Raw genomic sequence first — 21,045 nt, forward strand, 5'->3', positions numbered from 1 at the left:
TGAAATATTTCACTTTCTGAGTTAATACTTGTGGGTTTGGGGTTTTCTCCCCTAGTTAGAACTGTCTTTTTAGGGTTGTTTTTGCAATAACCCAGCCCAAAATCTCACAATAATACTGTACAAGATATTAAAATTATTGTGGAAATATTGCTTCACTTACTTTAAAGTCATCAGCAGAAATGTTTCATCAGTTTAGCAAATCTGTACTCTTACAGTATCTCTCATAAAACCTCAATTTTACAGGATTCTCTAGAATTTGATGCTAGAAAAACATCCAGAATATCTGTTCTCATGTTTTAATTCTTTTGGATATCCCAGAATGGATCCCAGGGGACATCTTATGCCAGCTTTCTGACAGTCACTTGGCTCAGCAGTAAACTCTCATTGGTTTCTGAATAAAACATGTGCCTATCCTGTAGTTCTCAAGCACTCCACATTATGTCAAGTACTTCACATTTAATGGAGAATGTTAACTACACTCTGCCTGTTTGCCAGGGCTTCAGCTAGTTAAGATTTTAATTAAATTTTGAGGATCTATTTATTTATTTATTTATATTCCAGTGGAAGTCACCCTTTAGAAATCCCCTTTTCTGAAAACAGCACTGTTTACAGTCTGTATGGGGCTGAGGAAAACAGGGTGACTGCCTTCTAATAACACAACACAGGAAAAACCAGCACCCAATGCTGAATGGAAAGAAGAAGCAGATGGATGGGAAAGAGAAATGGGGACAGGAACAAATAAAATCTTGATTTTCTTTTTCAGACTGTGCCCATAGATACCAGCTCTGTAGCCAAATATTCAAGACTTACAATTACCAGCCTAACTATAAAAAAAGATTTTTTGAACTGCAATTCACAATAATTTTATTGTAACTGCAGAGCAGAATGTCCCTCAAGGTCTCTTGACCTTTGGCAACACCTCAGAAATTCAGTTCTTCACAACAAGAGTTACTGGACATTACTAATGGAACTATGAAAGCACATGGAGTGATCTGACATGAATGCAAATGACTGAGTCAAAACATAGGAGAGACAGGATTTAGGATGTTTAATTCATTCTTACAGACTCCTTAGGGTTTTTAAGCCTTTGCACAGTAAACTCCTCACAAAGGTATACAAAACTGGATGTGGTTTGTGTTAGTGTGTTGGACTTCTTTGAAGGAGGAAATGCAGGTGGAGAGGGACAGAGTGAATGGCCCTTGCTAGGACAAAGAGAACTTGAGAGACTTGACTGATGCTGGCAGCCGTAGAATACAGAGGACAGACGTTGTGAAGGTTGCTTGGAGTAAAGACAGTGAAAGTGGGGGGTCATATAAGTTGACATCTTTCTTCATACCAGCAAGTAGGTATCTCAGGTAAAGGAAATACCTGAACCCTTAGACCCTCAGTGGCTCGCAGCAATGCAATACAACTTCATTAAATAATCAGATGGTAGCAAAAAGATTAAGTGCTAACTAAGGGCATGACATTCAAAAGCTGGTTTTGAACTAAGTTTTGTTTGTTGTCTTCTTAAAAAATTGGACACACATATATAACCATGTAAACAAAGTGTAAGAGTTAGGGAGTTGTCTTTAGAGATGAGCGAATTTCTGTTGCGGTGGCAATATCCACTTTACACCCCCATGTTGCTTTGAAAGTGGTCTCTCCATAAACATCTGTGCTAGAAAGTTCTCCCTTTACCAAAATTCCACTGGGTACTGACTCTCTCCCCCCTCCCATCCCTTCTCCCATTGGCCCCTGTTATGTCACTCAACCTTGCCTCTGCCCCCTAGCCCTCAGACTATTGGTTTTGGATGCTCTGCCCGCCTTTGGGAGCTCTCGGGATAAAACTGGCGTGGGCTTTCAGTTCTTGGTTCTTCATGCCTCTGTTCCCTTTGGGTATGTTGCCATTAAACACCTTGGAATTGCATGCAGAAAGCCCCTCTCACCTCTTTGTCTCCAGTTCATGCACAGACTGTGTGGGTGTGAGCGGCTGTTCACGACCACTTGTGAAGGTGAGATCGTGTGCACGCGTAGGTGCTGGCAGAGTGCTGTCTAAGCATCTCCATGAGGGACCCTGTGGAATATATGTGGCATCGATTCACCAAAGCTCTCTTCCATAAATTTCTCCATTCTGCAAGCTGGAAGGTTATTGCCTAGATTGCTCTCATTCCCCAAAGTTTCTTTTGTCCTTAGACCTGCACAGTCATGCTCAGACCTTTTCAGACTGTACTCAAATCCTCTTTTATAGGAATCTGTTTGGTAGGACTCTGAAGGAATCAGTTTCTTCTCCAGTTCTGTGTTCACATTGTGCAACATTACTATGATCTGAGAGTATCAGACAACTTGGACAAGGCCCCTTATTCCCCACATTACTTACTCTACATCTAGGCTCAAAAGACCCTCTCAGACATGCAGAAGACTTAGCCAAAGATAATGGAAAAGAGTAAATACAAGGAAACAAATGCTCCAGTATTCAGTAAATCATTAAATTAGTCACTTACATTGTACAGGGTGAATTAGATTACTTACAGTGCTATGTATTAAGAGTAACCTCAATAAGAATTAAGCCTATTTTAATACTGATCTTAAATAAAGTATAAAAACACATTTCCTCTGCTCATGTATCACTGCTAGTACTGGACAGAACAAAAGATTTTCTTGTTATGGATTATTTCAAGGTTGAATATTTTCTCTCTGTTTCAACAAGAGGGGTTTTACTTGCATATGACTTTAATTCTCATCTGTCATTTCCTACAAATGAAAACACAAAAAACAGAAAGCAAAACACCCACATAGACAAAAGTAATGAAGTTATCCAGAGTAGGACACGTCCTGGAGTTTGAAGCACTAGTCTGAAAGGAAAAAGAGTGTGTTTCAGTCTGTTGCTCTGAATGAAGCAAGGCCCCAGACCTCAGCCTCAGGCCTCAGTATGATAAAAACCCTTTAGACCTATTTACTTCTCTGTCAAATCTCCTCTCCAGTCCATTCTTACCTTATTTTGCAGAAGTGCCATCCTTTGTCTGGGACACGGTCCTAAGGGGAAGATTCTCAGTTAACATTTTTATCAGTGGTTTAGGTTAAACTGAAGCAGAATCAAACCCAAGCAAAAGCCTCATTTTGTTCCTGGTCCTTTTTCATTACTACTAACTACTAACAAACAAGCCTGCACATTCTAGTCCCCATAGAGATAAAGATACTCTTCTACAGATAGAGATCAAAACAGATTGCTCCCAGGAACCAGGCAGAGTTGTAACTCAGTCATGATTCCCTTCCTGACCTAGTCCCTGGGTATTAGAGCAGTGCATAACCCACTTTCAGGCCATATAAATTCAGCATATCATTGTTAATAATTGCTATGGGCCTTTGTGATTTCTTCTGTCATTTTATAAATACGAGCAAACCTACAGCTCTGATAACTGAATCAGCATTTATGACTTTGATGCTATTTCTAGTATAATATGTACCATGGCCTCTTGGTACTGCTTCGATCCTACAAAATGCAGCAGTATTTCTTTTTCCTTGTTGTGCATGTATAAAATACTGGAGAGCTGGCTTTCAGCAAGCATAAAGGTTATTCAGACACTGAAAGGCACTTTCTGAAAGAAGATTGTTTGAAACATTCTTTAATGTGAAGAGTGATAACAATAAGATGAGGTTTTTTTGTAAATTTCAAGGGAGGTAAACCTAAAGTTAAGTCCTTGAATATGTTTCACAAAACGTTCACCTCCAGAAATTACTAGAAAGTAACAATAGTCTAAATTTTGCAGTTTTCTTCAATAAGTATATGGATTTCAAACGGCTGCAAAATAAATGTTTTCTAATAGAAAGGTGCCAGTAAATTACTAGAGGACTACTACCATTGGCTACTACTTCTTTTGTCAGTGCTATTTTTTTACAGTGATGAAAAAATTATATTAATAAGTTTCTATTTAACTTTGTAGATGACTCTGGAAAATAAGAAAGGAAAGAGAAAGGACTGGTGCTGCTTGAACGCCATGATCCAAACAGATACATCCCATTACAATTAAATATGTGATAATATATGTGAAAAATGAACAATTCAACTATTTTTATAGAATGAATGTCTCAAAAAACAGTCCCTCACAAATGACTTGTGGGTCATTGTAAAGTGAGCTGCCTCAGTGTAAACTGTTCCTACACTGTCTTTTCTAGATAAGCAAGTAAATTGTTTGCAGTGTTATGAAGAGGAGAGGTGTCAAATAGAAGTAGGAAAGCATTTGTGTCTCTGTACATGGCACTAGCAAATATCAGTGCTAGAATGCATGTTTGAATGGCCCCGGGAAAACAAGTAAACATTCAGAAAGAGCAGAATAGAAGCCTGTAATTATTAAGAGATTATAAAACAAACCTGTGATGTCAGGCTGATCAGGCTTAACTATTCTGTTTATTAAAGAGGCCAAAACATGACTCAAACACAGTACATAGTTATTTGCACAGGAAAAGCCATTACAGGAAAGACTTAACAAGACTCAGTGGCTGCAGAAAAAATCAGAGAAATCCAGCCTGGAAATAATGCTGAGGTATATATAAGCAAGTTTTAAAACAGTCTATTGCAGGTGGTCCTAAACCCAGTGGTATGGCTCCTCTCAGACAAGACTGTGCATCTTACTAAAAGATGTGCTCAGCAAGCTTTCACAGTGCTCTCCAAATCTGAAATAGGTTACTAAATGAGTATTTGTAACCTTAGCATTTAAGGAATATTTATGTTTCACAGACTGTTTCAATTTGCCAATTCCTTTGAGCAATAAGGATGTATAAAAGCATAAGTATCAGTCGGCTAACAGGAGAGCATTGATTTTTCCCCATTTTGAGATTTCTTGTTAAAATTTCTGACAAATAAGAACCCTAAGCAGTAAAGTATACTTTCACTACTTAGACAGACAGAACACATAAACGATATGAAAAACTATTAATTATACATTAATTATATATTTATTAATTAATTATATAAGTAGAAAAAGAATATTTTTTTTAAGTGCCTAAAGTGTTGGCCATGTTATTATTGTTCATCTGCTCTTCAGTGTACAATCTGCTCTAACTCCCAGCAGCAACATCTCTGAAAGAAAGTTGCTCCTCAGGTAGTGATCTGAACTTCCTGACAACAATGATTACTATTTCATCTCCAGCCACATATTATTTCATATCCCTCACATTTTTCTTTAAAGGAAAATTCTAAAGCGCATTATCAGTCAAAAAATTCATTATTCCTTCCCCAATACTGGATTCTTTTCCCAGCACTGAGGTTTCCCCAGCTGCAGGACTTCAGGTTTTCCTCCATCCTGGATCTGGCAACTCCCCTCACTTGTTATACTTAAGTCCTTTTGCAGTCAATAAACAAGACTTCTTTTTCTTTCCCTCAATTTTTTGAAGGCATTTCTCAGAGTATATCTAACAAAGAAACAATCTGAATGGAGGTGGACAGAGTTCAGTGAGGAGATGTGGGCTTACGCTTTGCCTCCAGACAGAAGGACCTGGTGTCTGGGAGCAGGTTGGGTAAGAGGAACATCTTCTATCATTGAAGCTGCTTCAGTACTGAGGTGAGTGTTTTAGCAACAGAGTTATTTTAGTTTGGGCAGGGAATCAGGGAATACCTATTTTGACTACAGAGTTTTTGGCAGACTGGCTCATTACTTGCAGTCTGACACCAGAATTTGATTTTTTTTTTTTTTACAAGAACCAATTGAAAGTGCTAGAGAGAGGTGTCAAATGAACAACTGTTTTAAAACTGTCAGAGACTCATAAATTATGGAGCAAGGTATCACTGAGGACCTGAATAGTAACATCTCAAGTTGTATTATTGATTCTGCACTTCCCCAGATTGGAAAAAAACCCCTAAAACAAGTAGCAGCTGCCATGGCTAGGTTTGTCTGCACACACAGTTTCCCTAGCTAAGTTCCCAATGGCACGTTAAAATGAATACAGGTTATCTCTATTGATATTCAAGCATTTTTGCCTGCAAGAATATATAACGGTTTTGAAGTCAGATTTGACAATAGTTAGGACATGCTATGCAAATAATGTCGAGCCTACTTCCACTGACTGTAGTGGAAAAGGCTTAATTTGAAATTGTTTATACTAAGCCTCCCTACTGAACAAAAGCTAAACATGCAATAAATAAATGTTCCTGTGAAAGCTGAACGACTGACAGAAAAGAAGTTTTAAGTTACATCTATCAATAACAAAAGGACACAAAAAGAAACAAATAAAGCTCTAGATATTAACAGGATTAAAAAAATTCCATAAGGCAACAAAAGAGACCTGTGCTGATGAAATGAGTAATTACTGCCAATGACTCAGATGCTAATGATAGAGACTGCCTCTAAGGCATAGGAACACATCTAGGCCAAAATAACTTTCTGCTTCCTCTTATCACACCGAACTAGCAGTAAGAGATGTTCCTTAGTGATCCTTCAGCAGAAAGTAGAAAATAAGAATCTGAGGGAGAAGAGCAATTTTGGATTGAAATAAAACCTTTGACAAGGACTACAGTTGTTCTGAAGAATATGTGGATTGGATCAGACTGTAAAATTTTCTTTTGTTGCTTTAAATCAATGTCTTAAAGAACATTCTGAATATTGCACAAGTTCATATTATTTGGTCTGGATAATTTTATGTTTTATATATGGGTAGGAAAGAAATCCTACAACCTGAGATCGTGTTGTATAGGCCAACATCTCAAAGCCTAAATGAGTACTAAACAAGAATTAAAGAGGAACTGAAGAAACAATACAAGTGGACAGATACTTGTGATTATATACAGAACTAGTTTTCTTTTCTCTTGTTTATACAATGACCAAGACTGTCAGACTATCAAAAATAACTTTAATGTTCTGTGTGACAGAAGCTTAAAAGCATCCCTGCTCATGAGGCATGGCAAAAGTATTCAAGCACATATGATTGGGTTTGTGAACAGTGTCTAGTGAGAAACCTTGCAAGTATTTTCAAATAGTCCGTAATAAACACTTGATTCACTGTTGAGTATAAAGATCATTTGAGCTAAACATTTTATTTGGTTTGTTTTCAAGTACTGTCCCTTTTTCTTCATTTTTGCTTGCCATCAGGAAAGAATAGAAACTTGGTTATACTTGGGTTTTCATTGTGATTTTAAAGACTGCTGTTCCCTGAAGCAGTGAGCCACAATAGTTATTATGTCAAAGCACAAGATATTACTTTTTCATGCAACCTGTCATAGCATTGTGATACTCTTCACCCCTTAGAAAAAGAAGGAGCAACTCTCTTACAGATAATCCATTATCAAAATCAATGTTCCCAAGACCTGCAGAACACACATAACTGGCACCGTCTGTGTCAATAAGTTGCCATTCATTACCTTTCTCCAGTCATTAAGATGAGCACCAAACATGCCCAGTCAGTGCAATCAGTCAACCACCTTTCCCAAGTAAGTAATTACCTCACTGCAAATTTTTTAAGAATGGAAGAGCCGCTGCAAAATGGAAGAGCCCTGTGAGTTATTCCAGTGTTGCCCATCCTTTTCTGTCATAACTGCTGACATAGAAAAGTATTCAAATGACAAATTCTGAAACTGGGAAAATACAAACTAGAACTTCAGCAGAGTATTTTACATAGATCTTGTCATTTACTTGGCCAACTGACTGTAAAATGGTAGCACAGTTTTAAAGCTAGAAGGCTTGACTGCTTTTCCTAGATTGCAGCCGCCCAAGATTTGCTTTTGGTATGTCTGTGTGCAAGGAATTTGGGTTTCAGGGTCTTACAAACTCTTCAGAAGTCCCAGCACAGCACAGCTTGGTGCTGAGATGAAGTGCTGTCTTAGCCCTAAAATGAAAGCCTCGCTACAGCAGTGCAGTGCACAAGCTGTGCTCTCCACAGGCATCACTAAGCTGTCTTTGGTCCCAGAGTGACACTGCTTGTCACCTGTGCAACTGTGGTGGCCCTGTGGTGCTTTGTCTACCCTGGGTAAGGATGTAAAAAATGTTTGATTTTATAGTAGCAGTCCACTGTAAGGAAGAAATCGATAACCACTGAAATGCTAGTTTATCTGCCTCCTGTAAATTTAGTAGATAGCATCACTGTAACATTCCTCATTTTCTATGGCATCCTAAATATGGTTGTATTACTTTCTAGATAGTACAGATGGAGATAAAACACTCACAGAGAACACACTCAGGATAACCAATACAAAAATGGGTAGAAAATTGCTGATCCAAAGCCCTTATGAAATATAACAACTTTGAATGTCTGTTCAGGTAGCACATACACAGTAAGGGAAAATCATGAGCTTCAGGTTTAGATTTTAATGAGATCTACTCCAATATTTTATTACAATTACTGTTGCAAGGACTCCTTTATGGCACAACATTCTTCCAGGAGAATTAGAGCTTAATCAGCCATATTGCAGAAGATAGGCATTTTTTATGGAGTATCTTCTTTAACACATTTTAAAAATAATTGTAATTGATGCTAATAACAGCAAGACATGATTTTTTTTTTCCTTTAGAGTGATAGACTCTTCCTATAATGTTAATATTTAAATGTACTATGTAAAACCAAAATGAAGATCATCAAAATATAGAGCAACGAACCTAAATGGAATAAGACTAATTTTGACTTAATTAAATTGGGGCTGAGGGGAGAAAATCACATCTTCATGAGATTTTTTGTGAAAACAGATCTGCATGAAAGAACTATAATAATTAAGGTCTAAGTATAGGACACTCTTTAGCTTTATACTGCCTCTCTAGGCCATATTGACGCAAATAATAAATATTTAGAAGGACAAAACATTTTTTTCCTGTCTGACTGAAGACACAAGGTTTGGTAGTGGCTTTAATAGAATCAGTAGTTTGAGGTCAAAAGCTTCTATTTGAAGTTCTCAAACAACCAAATGACACTCGTCAAAATGCATGGATTAAAGCACTACACCAGGAAAATCCTCAATCCATTTTTTAGAACTTGTCATTAATCTATTTTCTACACAGATTTTGAATTGTGCCAGCTACAGTTCATGTCAAACTAAATTTGGATTTTACTATCTAAATGCCAGCAGAATTTTAAGAGCTATTCATTTTTCTTATATTAAGTGGTGTTTTGTGAGATATCCCCTGCCAAATAGTATGCTGTGAGTTGTTACAGGTGGGGGCTATTTTCATTCCTTTTGTGAGTGAGCCTGTCCTGTGATCAAGAATGCAGGCTACATTTCTAGGAAGATGTTTTCAGCCAAGTATCTCAAAATACAGAGACAGAGGTTCTACTCTGGTTGTATGCTTTGGTGCAGTTGAGAAATCCAGAAAAAGATATTCCATCTAAAAACAGCAGGAGCAAGAACATGAAAGGCATCTGAACTAACACATTTGTATGGTTGTGTTGCCTCAGCCCAGTCCATGTCTCAGTCTCCCCATGCTGGTGGCCATGAATGTCTTTAATTGCTCCCTTAATATACTATCAAAATTGCCATCAAATTACTTTCTTGTTATCAGCCTTAAAGCAGACGTAAGTTTACACAGGACCCAAACAATTCCCTTACAGAATCAGAATCTGTAAGTTGAGATGAGGCAAAACAAAGAAAACCTGTAACATGTCTTTGTGTCACTGAAGGCTTTTACCATAGCTTGGTTCCTACAGCAGTAAACTTAGCCTTTTCACAAGCACTCAATCCACTCTTGAAATGATTGAGAGAGTTATTTTCTTCTTTTTTTTTTTCAGTTTGAAAAGGAAGTTGCTCCTGGCCTGAAACCTTACAAGCCAAGGTTCAGCTCAAAACATATTTTATGGCTGAGTTATTGCAAGCCATTTAAATTAAGGATTTATAATGGAAATGCTGACACAACCTAAACGCTAGCTGTTTGAATGGCACCACTGTAATTATATGAGAATTTAATGATTTCAGCTGCAGCTGAACTGACAAACAGCATAACCAAATAAACACCAGCATTTATACAGGCCTTGAGTGAGAAAAAACATAGTACCAGACCTAGGTAAACACGCTCATAGGAACCTGATGGAAATTTTCATAGGGAAAAAAATCGGGAATATTCCAGGCTATAAATAAATACCACCTTAATTTCCTTTAGAGTGAAAAAGAATAGAGTCACAATGCAATTACAGAGTCCTCCTCTCCCTTTATATAAAAAGCATGTGAGACCATCCGGAGAAACACAGGATGTGTTAAACTACAGACTGACGAGTGACTCATCAATAAGATAAAAATAGATTTAAACTGAGAAACGAGCTGAGAGAAATGGGCTTAGCAGTGAGTAGCAGGCAGGGAAAAAGGGAAAGATTAAGAAAGCTAAAGAAGGAATTGGGAAGTACTGTTCCAGAACATGCATTTCATTTCTAGTATCAGCATCCTTTTCTATATCATATCTTAACTCAAGTTAAAAAATTTTGCTTAGTGAATATTGTGCACTCTTCTTGCAAAAGCAAAGTTCATACACAGACTTGTGTCCAAAAAAACCCCACCTTTTACATAATGACCAAATTATTGATATCAGTATTTTTCTACTCTCAGATAAAGCTTTTTCTAATAAAAACCAGGTTTCTGATGTTGGATATTTACATTTCAGTTATGTAGTTTTTAATTTGCCAGGCACCGCTTTTGTAATATATATTCCTCTGCGAATTTGCAATCACACCTTCAGGGTAGCATTGAGCATGTGTAAGTTTCTACAGCAGACTTTCCAGGAGTCTGCTCATATAACAATACCTTCTTGAACAATGCAGTATATCTATTCATATTTCATTAAGCAATGATATTTTCTCCCTTTCATCTCTTTGAAATTTTAATTCTCTCCAAAGGGCTTCATCTGACCCTGACAAGAACTTGTGTGCTATCATACCAGGTTTTCATCAGATATCCTGGTCCTCGTAGATCAATGAGAAATTATACATTTATTAATGATATCCCAGACACTTACAGGATTTTGTTGAACCCTTCAGATCAGAGAGGTGTACCACTGCTATCAGTGATTGTAGCATTAAACCCATATGGTTTTTATTTACATTATATTGAATGTGGAGAAAAAAAGGCATGAAGAATTAACAGACAAAAAAACTAAGAGGAAACCCTACTCTTATTTGACCCTCAATAAAAAAAATCATATTCTTCTCCCAGATTTAAAAAGAAACTATAATTTTAATGGTCATATCCAGAATAGTTTAAGATTCTAAAGCTGAAATGTAAGCAAAACCTAGGTATAAGTGCAGAAATGTCTGCATGCAAGCTGTCGCTTAACTCTGGAAATCTCTAAATTCTATATTTCTATATAATTAAAGCCCATCAAATCTACTTCTTTTTAGGTTTTGCTCTTCAGTATATAGTATAGGATCTTTTTATTGACCATGTTGACTAGGTTGACATCTGCCTGATGTCTAAATTTAATCAGAGTCCTGAAATTAGGTTTCTCTGCTGTCTTCATTGGTTCTAGCCTTTATTAGGAGGGCATTCATTATATTTTGCTATGTGAAATACAGAATAATACGTAGAAAAAAATCCCACAACAGGTCTGGAAAGTAGGATTTCATTACCAATCCAACAGATTTAAACTTCCAGGCCATAGAGGCTCCTCTTGCTTCAGCTCACTGGTGCAGTATGCCTTGAATTCTACCCTACGCAGTGGCTTTGGGCTCAACAAATGTGACTGACACGAGAGTAGAAATTTCTGATCATTTATCTCCTGCTTTCTTGGACTAATCTAAATCTGAATATCTGAGTGAAAACTAGATCTGATACAGTGAAATTACAGTGGTTTTTAACAGCGAAGACTGTTCAATACTAAATTCCTGGCAGTACATACTTCACTCAGAAATTGTACTGGGGATAAATGATTTAAAAGGATAACGAGTTAACTGTTGTCATTTGGTTAAACATGCAGATAGTTAATGGATTAATATCACTTCAAAATTAAAATATAATGGCATTTTCATCAGGACTTCACTGCCAGGGATCCAACAGTGGGATAAATAGCATATAACAGGAGAAAATTAATTACTGATTATGATGAAAAAGCGCAATACTCCTTCTTTTGTTTCATTTTTATTTCAATCTTAAGCAGAAAGGAGGCTCCCCAAAAATAGGAAGATAAACATTGATTCATATATGCTCTTTTGAGCATGCTGGTTAATTTCTCATCCCTGTTTTTTGAACACTTCTGACATAATGGTAAGCTTGTTTAACAAACAAAAAAAAAGAAATCCACAAAACTATTTTAGTGAGTCAAATGGCAACTGACGTTAGTATCTGATTTTAGTCAGAGTGTTCTTGCTATTGTTGTGCATTTAGACTTCATAGCTATCCTACGGTGAGTTTTAACCTCAGTAGCACTGCAGGGGAGTCAACATGAAAATCAGATGGGTAATTATCGGTCAAAATTTGCCTTGAACACTAATCCTAATACAGTTTCCTAAGAAAATTTAATTTCCTAATTGTCTTTATCAATTTTTCAAGATATAAAAATTGATATACAAACAGATCAGGGAAGAAAAATAGAAGAGACATAACTACTTCAAATTCTGCCTTTGTTTAAATTTAATATAAATAGGGAAGCAAAACACTTTTGAGTGCACTTACATTTATTTCCAAATATAGGATTATGTAGCCTTACTTACTAAGCATTTTCTGTCTCCACTTCCACAATAATTGTGAGAAATGAATCTACAAGTACCAGTACTAATTGATACATATTTATGGAGTTGGACTTGATGATCCTGATGAATCTCTTCAATTTCAGCATATTCTATGATTGTTTTATTACAAGGAAAATGAACAAAAGCTCATCTCATTTGATAAACAGTAGATGAGATATAACGTGTTGCCATAATTTGATAGCATAGAGTGGATTTGCTTTCCTTGGTATCCATCTAAATTATCCTTCCTTTACACAAAAGAAGATAAATTTTCCTGAATTTAGCCTATTTTAATAAAACTATGGATTCTTTCTTATCACAAGATTGCTATGTATTATATCTAATATTTTAGATATTATATATTATAGATTTATCTAAAATACTGTCCTAATGTATTGTAGGAAAAAGTAATAGCAGCAGGCCTTAAAATTGCTCAGAACCATTTTCATTAAAAGAAAATTTTTAAAAATTGCTTCCCAAATCATAGAATATATTTCAGAGGAATTTTTACATTAAAATAGTAATATTTACAATACTCTATGCTAAATATTTCATCTAATAAATATTTATAAATATTTAATGCTTAATATTTACCCAGTATTTAATATTTAATTAGATTATTTTTGGTTCAAGTCTGCTGACTATGCAGAAATTTCTGTAATTTTTTTTTACTGGAGTAAATATTTAATTTGGTTTCTTTTTTTACTTTCTTGGATTCTAAGGCTTATAATGGAAAATAGGCATCTCTATGGAAATCATAAACCCAAAAATTTACTCATCTCTTTTTTTCATTTAGTTTAATTTTAGGACTGTAAGCAGAAAGTGCCAGCTATCTATATTTTCACCAGAAATTTTATAGCTAGAATTCTGCTACAAAGAATGTCTAACTTTGCTCAAGATTAAACAGTTAGGCTCTTCAGCTCCCTTGAGCTGGATTCAGTAACTCAGTTCTTTATTGGTTTTTGGCCTGTAGGACCTGATACACTGAGTGTGTCCTCAGCACGCCTATTCGATCCGGTGTGCTCTAGCACAATGTGAAGAGGAGTCTCCTGTTACTTTATGATTAGCACAGCCATTTGGGATGCTTGCCAGAAGTGTCCAGGCTCTGGCTGACACCAGCCCACAAGATGGATTCACATGGTCTCATGGCAAGAGTGCTCGTGCTGGGGTGTAGATCCCCCCCCAGTCCCTGGCACAAGGAGTAAGTAATATAAATTATTTCAGTATTGGCTGAAGTGACTACTGGAAATGAAGTCTGATCTCAGATGAGTGCCCGAAACACTTCACTATGGATTCTCTCTGGCCCAGGGAATTTAATTATTCTGCTCAAAGCTGAGCATGATGTACAAAGGGAGCCCTGTGCCAAATGTGGCTGGAATTTGCTGTTTGCTACACCCTGCAATCTGAGTGCTCACGTGCCTTCAAGTAAATACATGATTGTATCACTGTTCTTCTCCAATCTCTAAGTTTCTCCTTATGTGGAAATCTTGGGTAGGTCTGTTCTTCAGATGCTGAAACCAATGTTCTTGCTGTGTTTTGAAGCCACCGACTTTTTACTTAGATTTATCTCCAGTGTTTTAAACCACCTTTGCTCTTTATGCACTTGAGGTTACTTTATTTCCCATGGCCTGCAGGGAGCGGTAGTTTAATAAACCAATTCCATATCAAATGTGATTTTAAAGAGAAGAGGAAAAAGACGAGAGAAGATGAAAGTAATAGTAATAAGATCAAAAAGCTGCATAAACTAGCTATATGTGCTGCTAATGTGTTCTGTTATATTATTTCTGTCACTTCAGATTCCCAGGATGCCCATCTGCTTTTGTTGACTAGTTTCTGTTGCATTTCCTGGAAACTGTTTGTTCTGAGAAGCCTGAGTGTGAATGACAGTCTTATATATTAATTCAAGGAAATTAGGATAAGTGAGTACAATATAGGGTCTCAAGTGTGTTGGTTAAGCAATGCCAAAGAGCAGATTTAAAATGTAGGGCAGTTTACATTTCTCATGATGCACAGCAGCAAAGCACTCATTAGAATTCTAGCAATGTTTCTGCTTATTTGCAAGAGGTATGTAAGCTGTAAAATGAATGACAGATAAGCTTTGCATCTTGGGAAATGTGTGATTAAATTACAGCAATTTAAGATAAAACACATGAAGAGTTATCATTTTGACATGGTATTTGCTAAAAACATCCTCTCCTATTTACTCTACAATGCTTTAGATGTTTAGTCTGAAATATATGCCTGTGTCCCTTATCCAAAAACATGTGATTCCCATTGGAGAACATGGTACCATTATCCCCTACTTCACTTGTTTTTCAACATCTCCTCTGCAAAACTGCATCAATTGCCTTTTATAGTGCCATAAGAATTAATCAGAGGGTTTCTTGTTCAGAAGGGTATAGCTTCTGAATGCATGAACATAATGCCAAAAGCATAATGCAAACATTTTAGAGGTGGCTGCAAGAACAGTGAGCCTTTCCGGTGAGGATTTTCTACTGTCCGAAACCGCCCCTGAGCTCACGCTGCTGCCTCCCATTACTATGGCACAGAATTCTCAGCTTTGCTGTCCCCTTTCTCAAAACTCGTAGGAATTACAAAAGCCTTTTACTGTACCTGTCTACTTTGAAGGTGAAAAAGTGGGAAAAAATTTGCTAATGGGAGGATACCAAAACAATTGCTGAAGCCTTGCTTCCTTAGGCAACCAGCTTTAAAAAAAAAAAAGGAAAAAAAAATAACAGTGCTGTGGAATCAAAGCTTACTTACAAAGAACATAATCAATGTGAGAACTTTGTGGATCTGTTATTTCAGAAAGAATTTCAGAGAATATGTGCCTTTGTACAAACCCCATGCAAATAAAATGATAGCCATTCTGGTTAACATCAATTTTACAGATGAAAGCTTGTTGAGTTGCTCTACAGCATTCATTAGTAGACAGTTGACTCAGTTTTCTTTCCACATTCTTGTGTGTGTCCTTTCATCCCTCCCTCTTAATTTTTTTTTTCCCAATTCTTCTCTAAATATAAAATCCAGAGACTAGTCCTGCATTTATTTCTGATCTGACTTTCAGCTGCTGGCTCTTTTACTCCTCCTGCCTCCTTTCTGTCTGCACATAAGAGCATGAAAAAGTGATGGACAGAGAAGACATTTATTGCTTATGCTGCAAATAAACCCTTAGTGATCAAGAGGATAACTATTTTTTAATACTTTAAGACCTATGAGAATGACAGGATCACCTTGTTCAGAAACTACCCAAATCCAAATGCCAGGCTAGCAGATGAGTAAAACACATAAAGCATGATGAGTGCTCATCTTCTGGTTTTAGACAAAACACAAACTTCCACTATGGCAGAGGATTTTGTATAGCTCTCTGATGTAATCAGATTTAACTTTTGTGAACTTCTGTAAGTTGTTCCATTTAGTCATTTCTTGGAATGTCTGTTATTTAGTCTGTCTCTACTGCTGGAACCCTTTTACCCACTGCTGAAATAGTGAACCCTTTCTAAGTAACTTTTGGTATCATGATTGCTTTGTAACAGACCCATGCTAAGTCTAGAATTTCTACAAGAAAAAATAATATATTGTTTCAATAAAATAAGATCTCATCCCTACTTAAATGTTTCCATGTATTGGAGAAACAGAAAAACCTCCTACCAGCTCTGCAGCTGGTATCTTGACCCTTGCATAAAGCCTAAGACATCAGCAGAAGTGAAGAATTTTCTTCTCAAAATTAGTTCAGAGATGAGAGAAGAAAAGTAGACAATATATTTCAAGAAGTTGGTCAATGTTTTAATTGACCAGAATCAGGCTTAAGTGCTTTAAGAAAAGATCAAAACAGAGTCCTTGAACAGTATGGGCATTTCTGTTATTGTGGTGAGGAATCCTTTATTCCATATCCCAGAATGACACAACTTGTGCCCTCAGGCCTTATTTCAGCTTCCTCTCAGGGACAACTACACAGTGTTAGAATGTGAATATGACATACCTTTGCTTTTTTTGTTTGTTCGTTTTGAGAAAATTTAGAAAGCCCAATTTACTTTATCTTCACCAGCTGTATCAGAAACCAAACCATGGTGTGCCACCATCCAGGACAGGTGGTCTGTCTTAATACATAGGACATTACAGACCAGGCTGTGGCTTACAGGAATGTCTTTTCAAGGGAGACATCACAGTTCAAACCTCTATTCCTGAAGGAGATTATCCTGAAGTAAAGGTGGCATAGGTGAAAATGTAAAATGTGTCTCTTTGCTCACCTACATCCACCCCTCCCCAGTTTTTCCCTGAAAATAGGTTTGCATATTCCACTACAGAAACAGGGAAACAAGAAGAGAAAACTACTGGACCTTTAACTCTCATGTTGTAACATCTGTTCAGTTAGAGTTATTTTTTATACTTTTTTTGCACGAAATAACCAGTTAAGTAATGTGTTGTTTCCGTATCCAAAACTAAATTGAGGAGTACTTTATAATAGATTATCCTTCCAGTGTGTCTAAAATCTGTTCGTGACATAAAGGTAGACTGTTTTAATTACGAGATTACCTTAACAGAGCAATTAACAAATGCCTCATAAAACATTTATGGAAACCCACTTTTGAGCTTCTGCACTATCATAATTACAAATTTTCACAAGTCCCTAAATGCTTATTTACATAATAGAACATAATGGCTCTCAAGTGGTCATTTAAATCTCCCTCATAAATACCATCCATGTTTAGAAGCTCTTTATAACATGCTTTTGTCTAGATGTCCCAATATCCATGTGAAATGCTTTTATGATGTCATTTATGATATCATCAGTTAATCTGGTTGTTTATTTTGGTGTTTTCTTAATTTTCTCATTTCTGAACAGAAACACAGCAGGTATTTTACTTTCCAGGTTTACCTTTTGCACAGGTACTCCAGTCATTTCTTAGGACCTGTAAAACTTAGAAAGAGGCATCGATTATATGGGAATAAAGTACTGATAACTGCAGTTTCAGAATTTACACCTGACCTGGTGTGGTATGTCAGAAGTAGTTTCAGCTTTTTATGAGTGAGATAGTTATACACAATATAAAATAAAAATTGCTGTAGCTGTAGTGAGTTGATTAAAAGATGCAAAACAAAATTAGGAGGAAGTGCTTTTTAGACAAGTCCTACTTAGTAAAATATAATTTCAGACAGATCAAGATAGTGCTGAGCATTTTTGTGCAGAATTTCTTCTGAAATAAGATGGCAAGGACACATTTGTTTAGGAGCCTCACAAGGGGATGAAGTAGACTGGAATTTTGACCTATTGGAAGATGGCGGTCTAATTCAGTCTGTACTTGAGTAAGAACATAGAGGAAAAGGTAGTACCTAAGATACTTAGCCTGCACACATAAAACTTATGCTAAATATTTAATCTTACATATAAAAAAAAGATCCAGCTTCCTCTCAAAAAAAAAACCCTGGAAGCAGTGAAGACCACAATATTATTAGTTGCCAGTCAGGACAGTTTTGCATATTGGATTGTATTAGATTTTCATAAAAGGTTAATATTTTATGTGATTATAAATAACTGTGTCATCATAATGTATCTCCAATTGGGATTTTCTTTGTCATCTTCTTCAGCTTCCCTATATTGATTATAAGATTGTTTAGTGATCTAATCACCCAGAGCTATGATAGTTTACTAAAATGTAGCTAAAGAATGTAATTACAAGGGGAAAGTGACTACCGAAGTTTTAAATTGCTGGTGCCATCTTGAAAAGAGTGTCAGCACTTGCTCAGAACCATGCTTCAAGTAAGAAGCTCCATTCAACAACAGATGATCTGTATTTCTTTGACTAGTAGTTGGTCAAATAGCTGGCATTAGTATACAGGAACCTCACAGACCACAACTGGACTGAGCATTTGTAAAACATAGCAGTGCACTGAAAAGCTTTTTAATCTTGCCAGGATATGAGTGACATTCTAAGAAACATCAGAGAGGTAGATAAAAGCTAGAAGCAGAACACCTAACTGCTGTGCATGGAAATCATGGCCATGATGTCAGATGAACACTTAAAACACTGATATCTATTTAACAAAATAGAAATGTGAGGTAATTTTCCATTACAGTCATGTTCTATGACAAATAGAAGGAGCCTCATTAGAATGATTTGTTATCAGCTTCTGACTTCAGAACTCAATTCATTCAATCACAGTTTAAAGTGTCATCTACAGGAGTCTACACTGGACAAATTGGTAGGAATAACACAGTAATTACTTTGAAAGACTGAACAGCAATACCAGGACTTATGACATTGTCAAGAAGACTAGTCATTAGTAAGCTCGTGAGTTGCTATTTAAAACAATTGCAATAAGCTTTTTTTTGGTCCTGAATCTATCACTGATTACACCTTCTAAAGCTGTGCTGCAGGGACCTCTGTATGCAGAGGTTCTGTGTATGAAAGTGAGGGAGACCTAGCTGCACATGGAATAATATTTTTTTCTGAGCATCAAAGGGGAAAAGATCTTACCAAGCCTGACGGAACCAGAAAGATTACCAAGTGCTATTTACCATACCCTGACTCAGAGCATTAACAGGTTAAGCCATGGATATGAATTCTTCTGTACTTTGGCTCAATTGACTTCACAAAAATCACATCAGGAAATGTAGTTTTCTATTAGGTTTTGTTTGTCTGGGTCAGTAAAATATTGTTAGCCCATTGGGCTAAGATTTAAAGTATTGGAAAAATGGAAAATACTTCAAGAAAACATACTTCAAAATACTATATAACATCAACAACACAATAAAGAAGATTAGACACAGATTAATAGGGAATAGTGAAAGGTAAACAGTGCTGGCAAAAACAGAGATCTGAAATAAGCAGAAAATTCTAGTGATCTTACTCAAGAACTCACTTGTTTTAATACATATTCTTTTAAAAGAAAACACTAAGGAGACCTGTAGCCAAATACATGTTTAACTACTGCAGAAGTGCTTATATATTTAAATTTTATCAGTTTGTGAGAAAGTTCATATACATGAAAAAAATATCCTCCCATCCCTTTGCACATATAATAATTTTGTCAAAACGAAGTTATCCTGTGTTAGAAATATAATGCATGTGAAAATAATTAAATTATCGTTGAAAAATTCAAAGTATTAACAATCAAAAATTTCAAGCTGCTATAATATTTATCTGTGTGTTTTCACATCAAATTACTTTTCTTTAAATTCTGTTCCTAACCACTACACCAGGAATATCAGTACATCTATAGTTCCAGAAAAATGATGCAATTCCTATCATAGATTGCTTTTTCTGGTTGTAGAAATGGGTTTCAAAACGCTGTAAACTAAATCCTGTCAACAAATTACCAGATAAAATAAAATAGCTGATAGGCCTATCAATAAATGGTTACGATTTTGAAGATTTAAAAATTAACTACAGTTCATAGAGATCATTTAGTGTAAGCTTTTAATTGCCATATGTTCCCACCAGCAGATTTCACTTTGAAAACAGATTTCTTCATCATGTTGTTTTCACAGTGACAATCAATAGTGTTGAACATTTTAATATATTCAACCACTCATATTGAAAATATCTACAGTCATTAAAAATAAGTTCCATGTTTGTGAGCAATAAAAGTCATATTCAATCTCTTTTTACAGTTCAGGAACTGATTCTGATTTCAGAGATCATATTCTGCATTTCCTTAGTAGTTATAAATGCAATTTGATCCCAAATATGATAATCCCTTTAAATTCCCTGACAGCAATCTGTTCCCCTTACTCTCCACAGAGATGAACAAGCCAGCTATTTAAAGTACGCTTAACACTAAAGCTCTGTGGAAGATAAATATTCAATTTTGTGGCAAGTTTTGAGGTTTTCCCTTTGCTTTTGATCCACATTAGTGCAAAGGAATAATTTTTAATACAGTATCAAAGGTGTGATAAAATATCTAAAAAGAACTGAGCTATCAAATTTGCCTTTTTTTCCCCCCTTTTTTCTTTGCTCTCCACTCTTTTTCCATTTTTTCAAACATGTAAAGCTACCAGAAAGTTCAGGATTTTAAAAAAAAATCCTTCATGTAAATTTTACTGGAGTCATTGTATTTCTGTGAAATATCACATTCAATAAACCCACGTTTCAAAACAATTTCACTTAAACAGAAGGATGCCAGTTATCTCTTGTCATTACTATGCATTTCATCTCACAGAAGGGCATTATGGCTTATTGCAGAGAGCATTATGGCAAAGATGTGGGGTTACAAGAATTCCAGAGTAAAGAGTTCTCCATTGGTACGTGTTTGCTCTAATGCCTTTCACAATGCTGTACACAGGACCACGTGCAGCTCTGCAGTGACAAAAAATGTCTCACTCATCATTCAGCTGCTATGTGGAAACTTTTGCAAAATAGCATCTGTGTTTACACAGGCAGACATTCCCAATACATCTGTAGATCCTGCACGTGGCAGTGATCTCTCTCTGCAGAT

The 21,045-nt window shown here is 36.2% G+C and overlaps 1 long non-coding RNA gene across 1 annotated transcript in view; it reads right to left on the reverse strand.

Moving 5' to 3' along the window:
* Nucleotides 1-2,769: 2,769 nt before the first annotated feature.
* LOC138109027 (uncharacterized) overlaps nucleotides 2,770-21,045 on the reverse strand; it is a 49,880-nt gene continuing 31,604 nt past the window's right edge. The window contains exons 2-3 of the long non-coding RNA XR_011150210.1: nucleotides 2,975-3,015; nucleotides 2,770-2,834 (exon numbers count right to left, since the gene is read on the reverse strand). This is a non-coding gene — a long non-coding RNA (uncharacterized lncRNA). The remainder of the gene's footprint in view (nucleotides 2,835-2,974; nucleotides 3,016-21,045) is intronic.

The sequence above is a fragment of the Aphelocoma coerulescens genome, chromosome 4 (assembly GCF_041296385.1).
Source record: "Aphelocoma coerulescens isolate FSJ_1873_10779 chromosome 4, UR_Acoe_1.0, whole genome shotgun sequence".
Classification (NCBI taxonomy): domain Eukaryota; kingdom Metazoa; phylum Chordata; class Aves; order Passeriformes; family Corvidae; genus Aphelocoma; species Aphelocoma coerulescens.